Source organism: Pleurodeles waltl, chromosome 2_2 (genome assembly GCF_031143425.1).
Source record: "Pleurodeles waltl isolate 20211129_DDA chromosome 2_2, aPleWal1.hap1.20221129, whole genome shotgun sequence".
Lineage (NCBI taxonomy): Eukaryota > Metazoa > Chordata > Amphibia > Caudata > Salamandridae > Pleurodeles > Pleurodeles waltl.
The window spans coordinates 59,162,701-59,177,998 of NC_090439.1; the positions used below are offsets into that span (position 1 = coordinate 59,162,701).

Genomic DNA, 15,298 nt, shown 5'->3' on the forward strand with positions numbered 1-15,298 from the left:
ATTTTAATGAATGTGAGATTTATCACCAATATGAAATGTAATGTAGTTCCACACATGAAAATGAAAAAATCATATCTTGGCTTTGTACACAGTTTAAACATATTACATTGTTTAATTCTGAAGGTGTTGTTGGGTTCTATATGTGTAATAAATGAAAAGGATTGTGTAATTCGTATTCCGCGAACGAATAGTTTCAAGTAAGCACAAGAGATTTTCATAAAAAATCCTGAAGAGTGAATGTATACACTTTTGTCAATCTGCCATCTTGTTCTCAAAGTAGACACAAATATTTTCCCTTGGTAGCTGTAAAAGTGGGGGAAATCCTTCAGGCAATTCAGCCCATTTCTGCTAGTTTTGCATCCTCCTTTCTACAGATTATATTGTTTTCCTCCAGCAAAGATGGCAGACGAGCAGAAAGCAAAAAAGGCCAAAAAGCATGGTGCCAGCCGCGACCCGGTTCTGGCCCTTTTAGCGACGTATGCCAGAAAAGTAGCGCGCCAGCGCAACTACATCGCCACAAAAAAACAAAGATTGAGAAAAAGTCAAGGGCGCCAAGAACTACTTTAAAGCCAGTTGGTGAAAACAAGAACGGAGGCACCGTATGGTAAAGCTTCGTAAAATGCCACAATACTATCCATCTGAGGGTGTAACCGGCAAACTGCTGAGTCACTGCAAAAAGCACTTCTCCCAGCACAAACACCAGATGCATGCCTCCATAACTCCTGGTACATTTCTGGTTCTCCTTAATGGTTGTCACAGAGGAAAGCGGGTTTTTGAAGCAGCTTGCATGTGGTTTGTTCCTAGTAACATGTCAATTGGTTATATATCGCAATCAACTGCGTAGAGCTCACTAGAAATTCCTCATTGCCATTTCTACCAAGATTGACTTTTCTTCAGTAAAAATACCTAAACATCTCATGGACTGTCATGGAAGTTGTTGCACGAATCCAAACACCAGGGGGGTAAAATATTTGACACAGATAAAGAAAAATATGAGGTAACGGAGCAGCGCAAGAATGACCAGAAGCTAGTTGATTCGCAGCGCCTGCCCCTCATTAAGAACGTGTCCGAACTGCAGGGTTACTTGAGATCTACGTTTTGTCTAGATAGAATGTCCTGTAGCACAATCACTTCTCATTCTCTACAGTGAGGAATGTGAGGAACGAGGAATACTTGGGCCATTCAACACGATCAGGGGGCCAGACACTGTGATTACCTTAATATACTTGCATTGCAAGTGGAGAAAGTGGGGCATATGGCCCGAATTAAAGACGGGCCTAGCACCATAGATTGCCACATTAGCATCATTTTTTAAATGCTAATATGGCGATAGCAAGTCAAAAACACTGCTCCATATTTACAAAGTGGCGCAATGCTTTCATTACTCCACTTTGTAACCCCTTGCTCCACATTATGCCTGCGCCAGGCATAATGTATGCAAGGGGGGTGTTCTCTCATTAGGGGGCCCACAAAAATGACGCAATTAAACCTAAAAGACTTATTTGCACCATTTTTAGTAGCATCTGCACAGAGAAGGCATTAAAAGGAGGCACACCTTTGTTTTCAATGGGCCCCATGTGCTTCGCAGGATTATCGTCAACATTTCTGGTGCTAATCCTGCAAAGTGCCAACCTATCCTCAAAAGTTTTGATGCTAGTTCCCTGACTACTGCCATGGTGCACCGTATGTTAACTATGGCGCATACATAGTGATGTTCGGTGGGCACCAAGGGGCACAAGGAAAGTGGTGCTGAATTGGATACAGTGTCACTTTTCATCAATTCAGCCCTACATGGTTCCTCCTTTATCGAGCACCACCAAGACGCCATACTCAGATTCTGATACTTTCAAAAGCACTGTCAGGAGTCATGGCGATGCAGTTGACTTAATGTCATTATCATGGAGGTAAATACAATGCCTGATCCATCATGGTGCTCCCTCTTAAAATCAACAGTGTTCTTGGGCTCTGGGCTTTTCTGTTTTTTGCCCACAGAGCTGAGAATCAACCTTGATTCTATTCCACAGGTGGAAATAAAATCGGCATATTTCACTCTTTTTGAAATTTTCCTGCATATTTCACCCAACCCTAGTTAGCTGCACTACCTTGTTCATGTAAGAGCATGAGCCAAGCCACCGATGCATTTTCTCAAATTGTACACTTTTGCGTCTGGAATTGTGCAGCTGAACAGTGGCATAAGGTGAAATGATGGGGTCCCCTACGGAATGTGAGCAGGGGCCCATGAGCAGCCTATATTTCAGAGATGTTCATTGGCCTTAAACCGAAAGGGGCCCCTCTAAAAGCTTGGTGGTCCCTCTGCTCCGCAGGGGCCGTGTTACCCCCCTGCTGCCGAACTCTGCCGCCTCCGACTCCAGTAAGAACAATGTCTTCAGCACATTTCGACCAACCTAAAAAGGTTGTAACTTCCGGCAATGAGCTCATTGGTATGTGAAAGACAACGACACACAAAACGAAATAACTGAATAATTTAACAATTTTTTCGTTGGCTATGAAAAGAGCAAATTCTCTTGTTAATTTTAACCTTTACATACATTCAATTGCTTGCAGAGCCTCGACTTTGATTTGAAATGAGGGATAGATGTTTGACAGAAATTGACTGACTCGTGACAGGGCATGATTTGACATTTCCCAATATTTTGACAGACTGCCATTCAAATCTCAAAGCCTCTCTCTGAACCCTAACTTTTTATTTTCGATGTGTCTGAAATTCTAATAGAAATCCGACTAACGAGTGTAACATTCATAAAAATGTGCTTCCACGCTGCTGCATTTTCTGTAATGTCAAGCATTCGACATCATTTGCTTGCGTCAGGGATGTGCTTCTTGTAGGTATTTCTGAAATCCTGTTCATGGTTGGCAGTGCTGTCTTTTTGTCAAATTCAATACATGTTGCATTTGACAATCTAAGGCTCAGTTTATTAGGTTTAATCCCAGAATACACAGCTCAAAGGCTTTCATGGAAATACGAAACAATTACTCTAACAAAATAAATTAAAATAGAAAAAGTAGTAAAAACATCCTGCAACATACACATAAGTATTAGTATTTAATACAAAATAAAGGCTTCGGTGACAAGTGACAAAATGTAGGTATGGTCTTAAATCCACACTACAATTACCCCATTGTATTCTGTGTGCAATGCACAAGTTCATGTTTGTCCTTCTCCAATGATCCAATTCATCATCTCCTAGTATGGTGTTCTGGCTTTTTATGCATGCAAAACGGACAAGCAGACAGAAGAACCTATTTCACAAAGGCATTTTTGGGTATGTGAAGTAGTACTTCTGTAGAATTCTTTTACGCACTCTTACATGCCTCTGGGATTTGCCCCCAACACATCTAAAATGAGAATTAAGTGGCAATATTGAGGGAATATTCATTTACAGGTATGTTATATACTACCTAGCACTTTTACTTATTGGGAGAGGGATGCTTCTAGTCTGAGTCACAAAGGGACATATAGAAAAGGTAGAAGTATGCCTTTATTGTTCTTCTGCATTCAATCATAAATGCTTTTGTGAATTGTCCCACAATTTTATATCACGTGGCTTGCTTTCTTCCATGCAGAAGCCCAGCGTATTGCTCCTAAGTTGACAATTCATGTCCTGTTGTTGCCAAACAGGTCTTTTAGGCAAAAAGAGCAATTATAGGGAAATTAAGATGAGTCTTGGCAAACTGAATATTAATTTGGATTGGCTGTCATCTGAGGATGCAAAGTGCACAGTTTCCTCCCATGTCTGTGATGGAAACTAATTAAGGTCCAAGATGGATCTTCAGGGATTGCTAAGGATGGTGTGGTTATGTGGCATCAATTACGGAGCTTTTATTGTGTTATGATGGATAGAAATGTTTGAGGTTGATGACTTGAGTTAGTTGCAATGTAGAGGTGCTGCTTTGTTTCTTTCTTTGGTGAATGACTCATTGAGCATGGTGGATGTGAGCACTGGGGATGGGTGGAATATGGTGCAGGGGAATGATTTGAAAGCTTACTGATAATAGACTCACCCTAGGCAGAAATTTTGTATTTGAGCCTTTGATTTTCCTGAAGTGCTGGTGTTGACCAATTAAAAATTGTATGATCCTACCATCTCAAAGAAAATGTGATAATGAAGTTGAAAGAAATGAGTATGTCAACTAATGTAGGTGCAAGGGGGTTACAATAGGTGAGGATCTGAGAGAGAATGCTGCCCTGATTAACGGCCCTAGGTGGATACCTTCATGGGCAAATGGCCTCAGATGGATGACCGCATGAGCTATCTAAATGTTGAAAGCATGTAGACTAATGATTTGGATCAGGAACCTAACAAATGGTCAATTGAGGAGGCAAGAACACACAAGGAACAGATTCAGGGCTTCCCTGCTGGTCAAAAGCAGTCCCCAGTGAATAAGAAAAAAAAACATAACTGCATTTTTGGTGCTCAAAAACACACAGAGACTGACCTCTGTTACATTTTCACATACTGCTCTGCTTGAACTCTGTTGTGGCAACAGTCCCCGAGTAACTTCCTATCGTGGGTAGGCATGAAATTAATGGCTGTGGGTTATTACAGTGTCTAACTGCAAGGGGAGATGAGATACTAGACCAGCATGAAGTGTGGGAGTTTAAGAGAGTTGTGCATGTATGGTGAGCAAGAACAAGCCCTTTATTACACTGCCACAAGTTTGTAAACGCAGGAGCTGCCCTTGTGATTGTAAATTTGTTTAAAAAAAGAATTCTAATGCAAACACCAATACATTATTACAGCTACTACCACCCTTTTCATTGCATTGCAAGGGAGGAGGATGGCTAAGAGGGAACAATGGGTGGTGTTCCTTTAATGTGGGTGGACCTCGTCCAATCATGTTTTCTTCAAAATGCAGTCAAGCTTGTTGTGCACTGTGGAAGACAAACGGATTGCGTCAAATCGTACTCTTATAAAATCCCTGCAGTACAGACGGAGTGCTGTAACTCTCCTGTACTGCTCCTTACCACACATTCTTCAACACAGACTCAGGCTCCTGTGTGCTCTGTTTGATGGGCAGCACAGGATAGTTCCTAGGATAAAGATGGAGGATATGGATGCATAAGGGATCCAGCTGAGAGCACATCAGAGGGAGAGGTCTCAATTTGACGTGAGTTGTAACTAAGCCCCAACAGTGCGTAATCCAAAAGATCCACAAAGATAAAAAATTGCAATTAAGGGAACATGAGCTCACCTTTGATAGCAGGGACTCAGCATCAGGACAATGCACTGCGAAATATATGTGAAGCATTGCTTAAAAAACAGAACTACCAACAATGTAGATTAAGAAAAACATGTCCAAATAAAAAAAACACATGTATTAGCAAAAAAGTTCTAACAAATTAAGTAAAAATTTTATGGTATCCAAAGTTTAGTATACAAGAAAAATAATCCATTGTAATCAAATGGAAAAAAGTCATTCAATGACAGTCAATGGAAAAATCAGAATACAGTGTAATATCATTACCATTTTTGCAGGTGCGAGCAGGACACAGGCACCAAATAAGGTCGCACGTGTTTGCAGTGAAACTGAAGTTACCAGATGTTCTCAGCTAAAGTTGTCAGAATGAAAAACTTTTCAGAATAAAGAGGTACAACGTAAAATTGGCTTAGTGACACAGATATGCTGATGTAAAAGTTTTCAGTGGAAAGAAGGAACTTCTGTTTGCTAAATACATTTCCCTAAGTTGATACTTTTCCCACTTGTTTCTTTGTGTCGTATAGCTTGGGCTAAGTCAGAGAATTGACAAGGTGACCTCGAAGATGGATACCTCCTATAACATGCCTCAGTCAGTGGCTTCTCCTGTGTGAAAACATCTTGAGTAACACAAACCTGTTCTTCAACCTGAATAGGTTGTATAATTGTACAATCATATTTTTACATCTATTTGTTTTCCACAACGCTCAAAGCTGCTACTTTTTATCCCATAGAAAGGCAAATAGTCCTGCACAGAAATACTATTAAGGACAAATGGATCTAAATGCAGTGTGTTCATATAGATGTATTCTTAAAAAAGTTTGGTCTCCCAAAATCCAGCACAACTTCAAATGGTCTTCCCAGTAGTACGCCAGAGTACAGGGAATCCTGTAAAAGGCAAGCAGCTCTCTCTTGTTCCAAAATCTACTTAGCTTCAGCATGTAGGTAACGAGGTACCAGGTAAAGAAGGCTGTCAACAGCAGACCCAGAACATTTTTTTGTTTCACTTCTTGAGGTGGGTCCTTGGAATTGAGGTGCACATGTACTTCCTGAGCAACATCAGAGCACTGTTTTTTCTCCTTCCTTTCTAAGCTTATTTTGAAGTTCAGTGAGCTGTCTATTGTTTCCCAAAGGATGAACGCTGATTGCCAATGATAGGTACTCACAAACCTAGTATAGCTTCCCTAAAATGTATTTGATGCCTCAGGATTATAGTATGTGAAGGGAGATCTCCCTGATTCTCTGCAGGCAAGATCCAAAATGGTACAATTGTTTTTTTCAGGAATATAGGGGGTCTCTCTAAACCACTGATCCACACCTTGCTTATGAAACATGTCCTTCTCCGCAACAAAGGAATTGCAGACAATATTAAGTAATTCCACAAACATGGCATACAAAATAGAAGGCTGCGGTGAGTTTGGAAGGCCCCTCGACCTGATTACAAGGTGATGGGTGTTCCATTTGACCTATCTCCCACAGTAGGTAAGACTGCAACAACTCTGAGCCTAACCTTATGTCTTGGTGTAACAACTCCTCGGTGCCAGGGTAAAAAGAAGTGGCTACTCAGGTCCATTTTCATGAGGTAGTTGGATTTCTCTTCATTATAGAAGGTATGAGTAGAGTACAAAGTTAGTCGAGGAGATAAATCACATTGTTCAAAAAAGTGTCCTCACTCCTACTTTCCTAACTGTGTGATATATTTCCTGATCTCAGAGTAGCCTTAAGTGAAAAGGAATATCTTAGATTTCCTTGCAGGTAAAATCCAAAATTGTAATAGCATTTCAGTGGAAGCCATAGCTCTCCCCCTGGTAAATTAGTCAGCCCTTCTCTACAACATTAACATTTCAGCATCCTCCTTTAATAGCACCAGCAGAACATTTGACAGAGAAAATATTCAGTCGGTTTGGTAGGGACCAACAATGTAACAGAGCAGGGTGAAGGAAACCATTTGAACTATTCTGCTTGAGGTATTTAAATGTAGCATTTAGGTAAACCAGCTGAGGGAGGGTGGTTTTGCTCTCTATTGAAAGCTAGTTCTTGAAATATCCCAGATTCTGTTCAAAGATGCATTTCAAGACGATGGGTTACCAAAACTACTTGTCAACTTGGAGCCACCTCCGTGTGGGAACCATTGTTGATTTTATTCTTGTGGTCAAATATCCAAGAATAGACATCTAGCTCGAATAACCCTCATCTGCCCCCCTAGCAAGCAGGAATCGCTATATAATTTCAATGAGGTGGAGATGCACAGTGACTGGCAAACCCGCTTCCATCTATCCTAATGCACTCTATTAAGTTTAGTCAAATATAGACAATAGCAGTCAAGCACATTACCTATGATATTGTACACACCACGTTGCCTGGCAAAACACCTTTCAGTAGTTTAAAAAAATGGGTGTTTGTTTCTTGCACACCACCAATTTGAATTGTACACTGTCTCATATTTATAGCTTACTAGAAAGATGTCAGTGATACCTATCTTCCCCTTGTCTTCCCATCTTAAAAACATTCCTACCACTTACATTTGCAAACTGAAAGTCTTACAGAGGCTTCTTCTCCTCTTCCCTTTTAGTCATAAATTGTATGTTGTTACATCTCCATTAATAGCTACAATGGGCTATTTCAATGGAGTGTAAGTCAGTCTCACTTGCTCACTCATACTCCACCTCCAAGAATGTCAAACCCAGTGGCGGACAACACGGGCTCTAATGAAAGTAGAGAAATGTGGATCCTCGTACTGTGGTTTGGTAGTAAAAGCAACCGCTAACTTGAGTCAACAGTACCCCTCAAATCCTTGTTCTCAGTGCCACTGCACTCCCTCCACTATTGGCAGCTATGCCCCTGGTCAACCTATGCAGCAACTTCCATCACTCAATTTACATAAATGTGAGTACACTTGCTGGGTTCAAACTACCAAAATTATTTCCTGGTAAGAAATCATTCTTCATGTAAACTTGTTTACTTACTCTGCAAATCAATTTATGTGCAGGGGTTAATCTACTTGAAATCGAAACACTACCTTAATGTTTCAACTCCTCATCAATTCTACTCTCATCTGCAGGGGATTGCGGGCTCTCTCTGCCCTTGGAACAAGTGATTAACTTTACAATATAAATGCAGGGGCCTTACGTTAATCTTCGGAGCTCGCTGATTGGTACTGACAAATGCTGGGGTTTCCAAATTCAGAGGCTGCCCAGTTGCTTTTGCATTATTTCCATTTCTTCCACCATCTTATAACTACTGTCTCCCTATCTCACTTTTACAGCTTCTCTTTCAGTCCTTCTTTCTCCTTTCATTACTGTTTACCTATGTAGTGTGTGTAGGAGGCTGGACTGGCTTGTAGTGAGTACCTAGGGGTACTTGCACCTTGCACCAGACCCAGTTATCCCTTATTAGTGTATAGGGTGTCTAGCAGCATAGGCTGTTAGATAATGGTAGCTTAGCAGAGCAGCTTAGGCTGAACTAGGAGACGAGTGAAGCTCCTACAGTACCACTTAGTGTCATATGCACAATATCATAAGAAAACACAATACACAGTTATACTAAAAATAAAGGTACTTTATTTTTATGACAATATGCCAAAGTATCTCAGAGTGTACCCTCAGTTAGAGGATAGGAAATATACACAAGATATATATACACAATACCAGAAATATGCAGTATAGTCTTAGAAAACAGTGCAAACAATGTATAGTTACAATAGGATGCAATGGGGACACATAGGGATAGGGGCAACACAAACCATATACTCCAAAAGTGGAATGCGAACCACGAATGGACCCCAAACCTATGTGACCTTGTAGAGGGTCGCTGGGACTATTAGAAAATAGTGAGAGTTAGAAAAATAGCCCTCCCCAAGACCCTGAAAAGTGAGTGCAAAGTGCACTAAAGTTCCCCAAAGGACAAAGAAGTCGTGATAGGGGAATAATGCAGGAAAGACACAAACCAACAATGCAACAACGATGGATTTCCAATCTAGGGTACCTGTGGAAGAAGGGGACCAAGTCCAAAAGTCACAAGCAAGTCGGAGATGGGCAGATGCCCAGGAAATGCCAGCTGTGGGTGCAAAGAAGCTTCTACTGGACAGAAGAAGCTGAGGTTTCTGCAGGAACGAAAAGGGCTAGAGACTTCCCCTTTGGTAGATGGATCTCTCTTGCCGTGAAAAGTCGTGCAAAAGTGTTTTCCCGCCGAAAGACCGCCAACAAGCCTTGCTAGCTGCAAATCGTGCGGTAAGCGTTTTTGGATGCTGCTGTGGCCCAGGAAGAATCAGGATGTCGCAAATTGCGTCAGGAGAGAGAGGGGACATCGAGCAAGACAAAGAGCCCTCTCAGCAGCAGGTAGCACCCGGAGAAGTGCCAGAAATAGGCACTACAAGGATGCGTGAAATGGTGCTCACCCGAAGTCGCACAAAGAAGTCCCACGTCGCCGGAGAACAACTTAGGAGGTCGTGCAATGCAGGTTTGAGTGCCGTGGACCCCGGCTGGACTGTTCACAAAGGATTTCTGCCGGAAGTGCACGGAAGCCGGAGTTGCTGCAAAAGTCGCGGTTCCCAGCAATGCAGTCTGGCGTGGGGAGGCAAGGACTTACCTCCACCAAACTTGGACTGAAGAGTCACTGGACTGTGGGAGTCACTTGGACAGAGTTGCTGGATTCGAGGGACCTCGCTCGTCGTGCTGAGAGGAGACCAAAGGGACCGGTAATGCAGCTTTTTGGTGCCTGCGGTTGCAGGGGGAAGATTCCGTCGACCCACGGGAGATTTCTTCGGAGCTTCTAGTGCAGAGAGGAGGCAGACTACCCCCACAGCATGCACCACCAGGAAAACAGTTGAGAAGGCGGCAGGATCAGCGTTACAGAGTTGCAATAGTCGTCTTAGCTACTATGTTGCAGTTTTGCAGGCTTCCAGCGCGGTCAGCAGTCGATTCCTTGGCAGAAGGTGAAGAGAGAGATGCAGAGGAACTCGGATGAGCTCTTGCATTCGTTATCTAAGGAATCCCAAGAGACAGAGACCCTAAATAGCCAGAAAAGAGGGTTTGGCTACCTAGGAGAGAGGATAGGCTAGCAACACCTGAAGGAGCCTATCACAAGGAGTCTCTGACGTCACCTGGTGGCACTGGCCACTCAGAGCAGTCCAGTGTGCCAGCAGCACCTCTGTTTCCAAGATGGCAGAGGTCTGGAGCACACTGGAGGAGCTCTGGGCACCTCCCAGGGGAGGTACAGCTCAGGGGAGTGGTCACTCCCCTTTCCTTTGTCCAGTTTCGCGCCAGAGCAGGGCTAAGGGGTCCCTGAACCGGTGTAGACTGGCTTATGCAGAAATGGGCACCAAATATGCCCATGAAAGCATTTCCAGAGGCTGGGGGAGGCTACTCCTCCCCTGCCTTCACACCATTTTCCAAAGGGAGAGGGTGTCACACCCTCTCTCAGAGGAAGTCCTTTGTTCTGCCATCCTGGGCCAGGCCTGGCTGGACCCCAGGAGGGCAGACGCCTGTCTGATGGGTTGGCAGCAGCAGCAGCTGCAGTGAAACCCCGGGAAAGGCAGTTTGGCAGTACCAGGGTCTGTGCTACAGACCACTGGGATCATGGGATTGTGCCAACTATGCCAGGATGGTATAGAGAGGGCAATTCCATGATCATAGACATATTACATGGCCATATTCGGAGTTACCATTGTGAAGCTACATAAAGGTAGTGACCTATATGTAGTGCACGCGTGTAATGGTGTCCCCGCACTCACAAAGTCCGGGGAATTGGCCCTGAACAATGTGGGGGCACCTTGGCTAGTGCCAGGGTGCCCACACACTAAGTAACTTAGCACCCAACCTTTACCAGGTAAAGGTTAGACATATAGGTGACTTATAAGTTACTTAAGTGCAGTGTAAAATGGCTGTGAAATAACGTGGACGTTATTTCACTCAGGCTGCAGTGGCAGGCCTGTGTAAGAATTGTCAGAGCTCCCTATGGGTGGCAAAAGAAATGCTGCAGCCCATAGGGATCTCCTGGAACCCCAATACCCTGGGTACCTCAGTATCATATACTAGGGAATTATAAGGTTGTTCCAGTAAGCCAATGTAAATTGGTAAAATTGGTAACTAGCCTGTTAGTGACAATTTGAAAGAAATGAGAGAGCATAACCACTGAGGTTCTGATTAGCAGAGCCTCAGTGAGACAGTTAGTCACTACACAGGTAACACATTCAGGCACACTTATGAGCACTGGGGCCCTGGGTGACAGGGTCCCAGTGGCACATACAACTAAAACAACATATATACAGTGAAAAATGGGGGTAACATGCCAGGCAAGATGGTACTTTCCTACAGTGTGTATTATCATCAATAGAGGTGAGTGTGACTAGGTATTCATTGGAATAAAAGCTGATAGTGATTGAGTATTTATGAGGTCTTAGTGAATCTTGGGTCCTGATTATAAGTTGCTTGTGAAATTCTACCAATGCGTAAATCCCTGTTTATGCATGGCTTGGAATTATGAGTTAAGTTTTCTTTAACATATCCAATCATTGTTAGATGCATTAAATAACTCAACCTTCATTAAATTTAGGCAGGTCTAACCTGACGAAATTTAACGAGGGAAAATGATACAGTATGTACTGTGCCTTGCGGATTTTGGTGAGTTAAACACCAAAATTTGTATGTTATTCCCCAACAGCTCATAGTAGGTGGTATTTATCTCACTCCATAAATAATGTTCCCCATAATATACTCATTTATTATCTGCAGTAAATACCACCTATACTCATAATCAGACTCTTATTTTTATTATTTGTATTATTATTATTTATTATTATTATTAAGTCATATATAGTGCATGGTTACCCAAAAGGGTTTCCCAGCGCTAGATGAAGGTAAGTAACTATCCAGAAGAAAGAGACAAGAGAATCAGAGCAACCACGTTTTGAGGTTTTTGCAAAAGATGGCTTGAGATTGGCAGCTTCTTAGTGAATCGGGCAGTGTGTTCGGAAAAAAGCTTGGTGCCCAAGCAAGAAAATGAGTGACCACACATTTTTTGACTCTGGGGACCATACAGAGGCGGCAGTTTCTCAAACAGAGCAAGTGATTTGGGCAATAATGTTCCGAAAGCTGTGGTAGATAATGCGGACCAACATTTGACCTAGCTTTATGCATGTAGCTTAGGGCTTTAACATTGTCCACTGGAAGCAAGTGAAGATCACAAAGCAGATTAGATATTGAGGAACTCTTAGGAAGATGAAATAGAATCCTGGCAGTGGGGTTTTAAATCCCTTGTAGGCACTTGATAGAGGATGTGCCAGCCTGTATATAAAGAATAATCCAATTGACAAGCCTCAATAAAATCAAAGCCTGGACAACCATCCTCTGAGCTGAAAAAGTGAGAATCTAAATGATTTTTTTGAACCATTTGGGACTACAAAACAAGTAGAGATTAGAATTTTCATGGACAGTTCAACTCCTAGCCAGAATCTGATGTTTTTAGCCTTAGAGACCAGCATCAGGAGGGCTCCTAACGTGTCCAGCCAGTCTTGGGGACCCCTTAAAAAGGGCCCATCACCACAGCCTTGTCACTGTTCAGCTTTAAGGACTTACTGCTTATCCAGGTGGAAAGTTTGAGGAGATAGGAACTCAGTGTGTCTGATAGGTGGCCCTCCACTGATGATAAGGAAAAGAGGAGGGTTTTCAGTGTAGGAAAACAAAGTGAGGCCACAGACCTCAACAATATCTTCAAGGGGACAAACATAGATGTTGAATAACATCAGACTTAAAACCTAACCCCTGCAGCACCCCAGAAGAAAGAGAGTGAGAAATTGATACAGAATTGGATGAAATGACCTTGAAGTCCTGATGTGCAAGGAAGAGGTCTTCCAAGATAAAGATGTAACTAGGATATCCACGTTCTCAAGTCTTTCAAGAAGAGTTGTGTGAGACACAGTATCAAAAGCTGGAATCAAGTTGAGCAGGATTAGTGCTGTCGTACCATCATATCTAACAGCCACCTGAGGTGCTCACTATCTCCCAATATTGTGGATTCAGTACTGTGACCGGCTCTAAAGCCAAACTGTGACTCTTGAAACAACTTCTGCAATTCCAGAAAAGCAAATATTTGGTGTTTGATATGTTTCTTCAAGATTTTAGAGTATAGACGGAGCAACAAAATGTGCCTTTAATTTGATAAGTTGGAGGCATCCAGACTCAGGCCATATTTATGACCTGGTTTATTACACCACACAACACAAATCACTATGTTACATTACTCTGCGTCAGGGATGATTTTCCATGGGTGTTGCATTGGTATTCCCACCAACATCCATGGTTGTTGATGCATTTTTAGATTTACAAAACTTTGTAAACCTGAGAATGCACCAAAAATATATGCCTCCCCAGGAGAGGTGTAATGAGGAGAAATATGTTTATTTCTCCTCGATTGTTCCTCTTTCTACGAAAGAGGAAAAAGCATTTCAGGGTAGTTTTGTGCAGGAATGTGCCCCTTCTTGCACGTAAACAATCCTGCCTACCATGCAGGCACCCTTGCTCCATGGTGCAACGGTTCCTGAATTGATGCTAGGCTGCCAAAAGGGTGCCAGCACACGGGAAGGGACAGGAATGTGTGCTATGCTCTTAAATACTACACATTCCTGCCCTTTCCCTGCTACACAGGACAGCTCATCAAGGAGACTTGCTGTGCTGCCCTGCACCACAAAGCCCATAAACATGGGCCTAGGTATCTTCAATAGGTCGGAACCATAGCATGCTTCCCTGCTTAGGGATAAGTCCATCTTGGAATGTGGAATTATGAAGAGAGACCAAAATTTGTAAACCATCCGGACCAAGTTTGCTGAGCTATGTCGGGGGCTGACTTTATGGATTACCGTAGTGTATAAAAGAGAAGGTCTTCCACCATATCAAATGAAATTAGCCTATGTTTCTGGTGAGAAGTGACAATATCAGTGTCAGATTTAGTGCATGTAGTCAATAAGGCAGTGTCAGTGGTTTTTCTGTCCATCAGAGTCATATTCGTAGTCAGAGCAATAGAGCACAAATGATGGATGTCCGACACCTTTTTTTTTTTTTTACAAATAAGTGGGACCGTTCATCACATTGTGATTGTGAAAGCAAAAATAGAGGGGAAGGTTGCTAGGGTCAGATAACTCTTTAACTGTTCTGAAAAGAGTTTTGGGACAATTCTGTGAGGCAGAGATTTTATCATGAGCAGCTCTGCATGAGTTATGATAGTATTTTAGTGATTCTCTATACTTAAGATTCTGTTCCTCAGTGTAGGATTTCCTCCAGCACCTTTCCAGATGTGTGCACTGATTTTTTCCCCCTTTAAAGGGTCTCATTAAACCAGTGGCAAGTGGGTTTAGTGTGGCTAAGGTGATGGGTTTGATAGTCAAGACTAGATCAAGGGACTCCTGAAACCAGGCATAAACCTTGGGTTTAATCAAGATCCATGGACTACATCAGACTGGGTAAAGTGTCTAGCAGTATGAAGTTGAAGGTGGAAAAATCAAGCCTGGACTAATTTCTGGACAGAGTAGGAGACCCTGAAATGATCTCTGAGGGCAGAGAAGATGTAAAACAATCAGTTGTAAGACCCTTAAGATTCAAAAATAGAGGGTCAAGTAGATGTCGGACTTATATATAGGAGCTGTGTTAATTAAATATAGGTTCAAAACTTTAAGGTCCTCTACAAAGGAGGAGACAAAGCCACAAGTGGCATCTTCCAGGTATATGTTTAGACCGCGAAACACAAAGAGAGAGATGAGAGGTATACGTCTCCCTACACGTCCTCCCAAAATAGAAATTGCCCAAACAAGAATAAAAAGGCCCCAGACCCTCCAACAAATTCCCGCAAATTCAAACAAGCAAATTGTTGTGATCTCTCTTTACAGAGATTAGACCTTATTACTGAATTTGCATATGTAGACAGAAATGTCACAAAGTAGTTCATCCTTCAACATTACTGTGAATTCTTCAAGCAAGAATTGTCATTTGAGTTTTATGTATCAAGTGCTGTCATACCATTGTCTTTATTTAAGCAGATAATTAGGTAAGTTGATTTCTTGCCAGGACAAAAACATCTATAAATAAACTTA

The 15,298-nt window shown here is 42.4% G+C and overlaps 1 pseudogene; it reads left to right on the forward strand.

Moving 5' to 3' along the window:
• Positions 1-399: 399 nt before the first annotated feature.
• Positions 400-1,150, forward strand: LOC138275395 (large ribosomal subunit protein eL6 pseudogene; annotated as a pseudogene).
• The last annotated feature ends 14,148 nt before the right edge of the window (positions 1,151-15,298 follow it).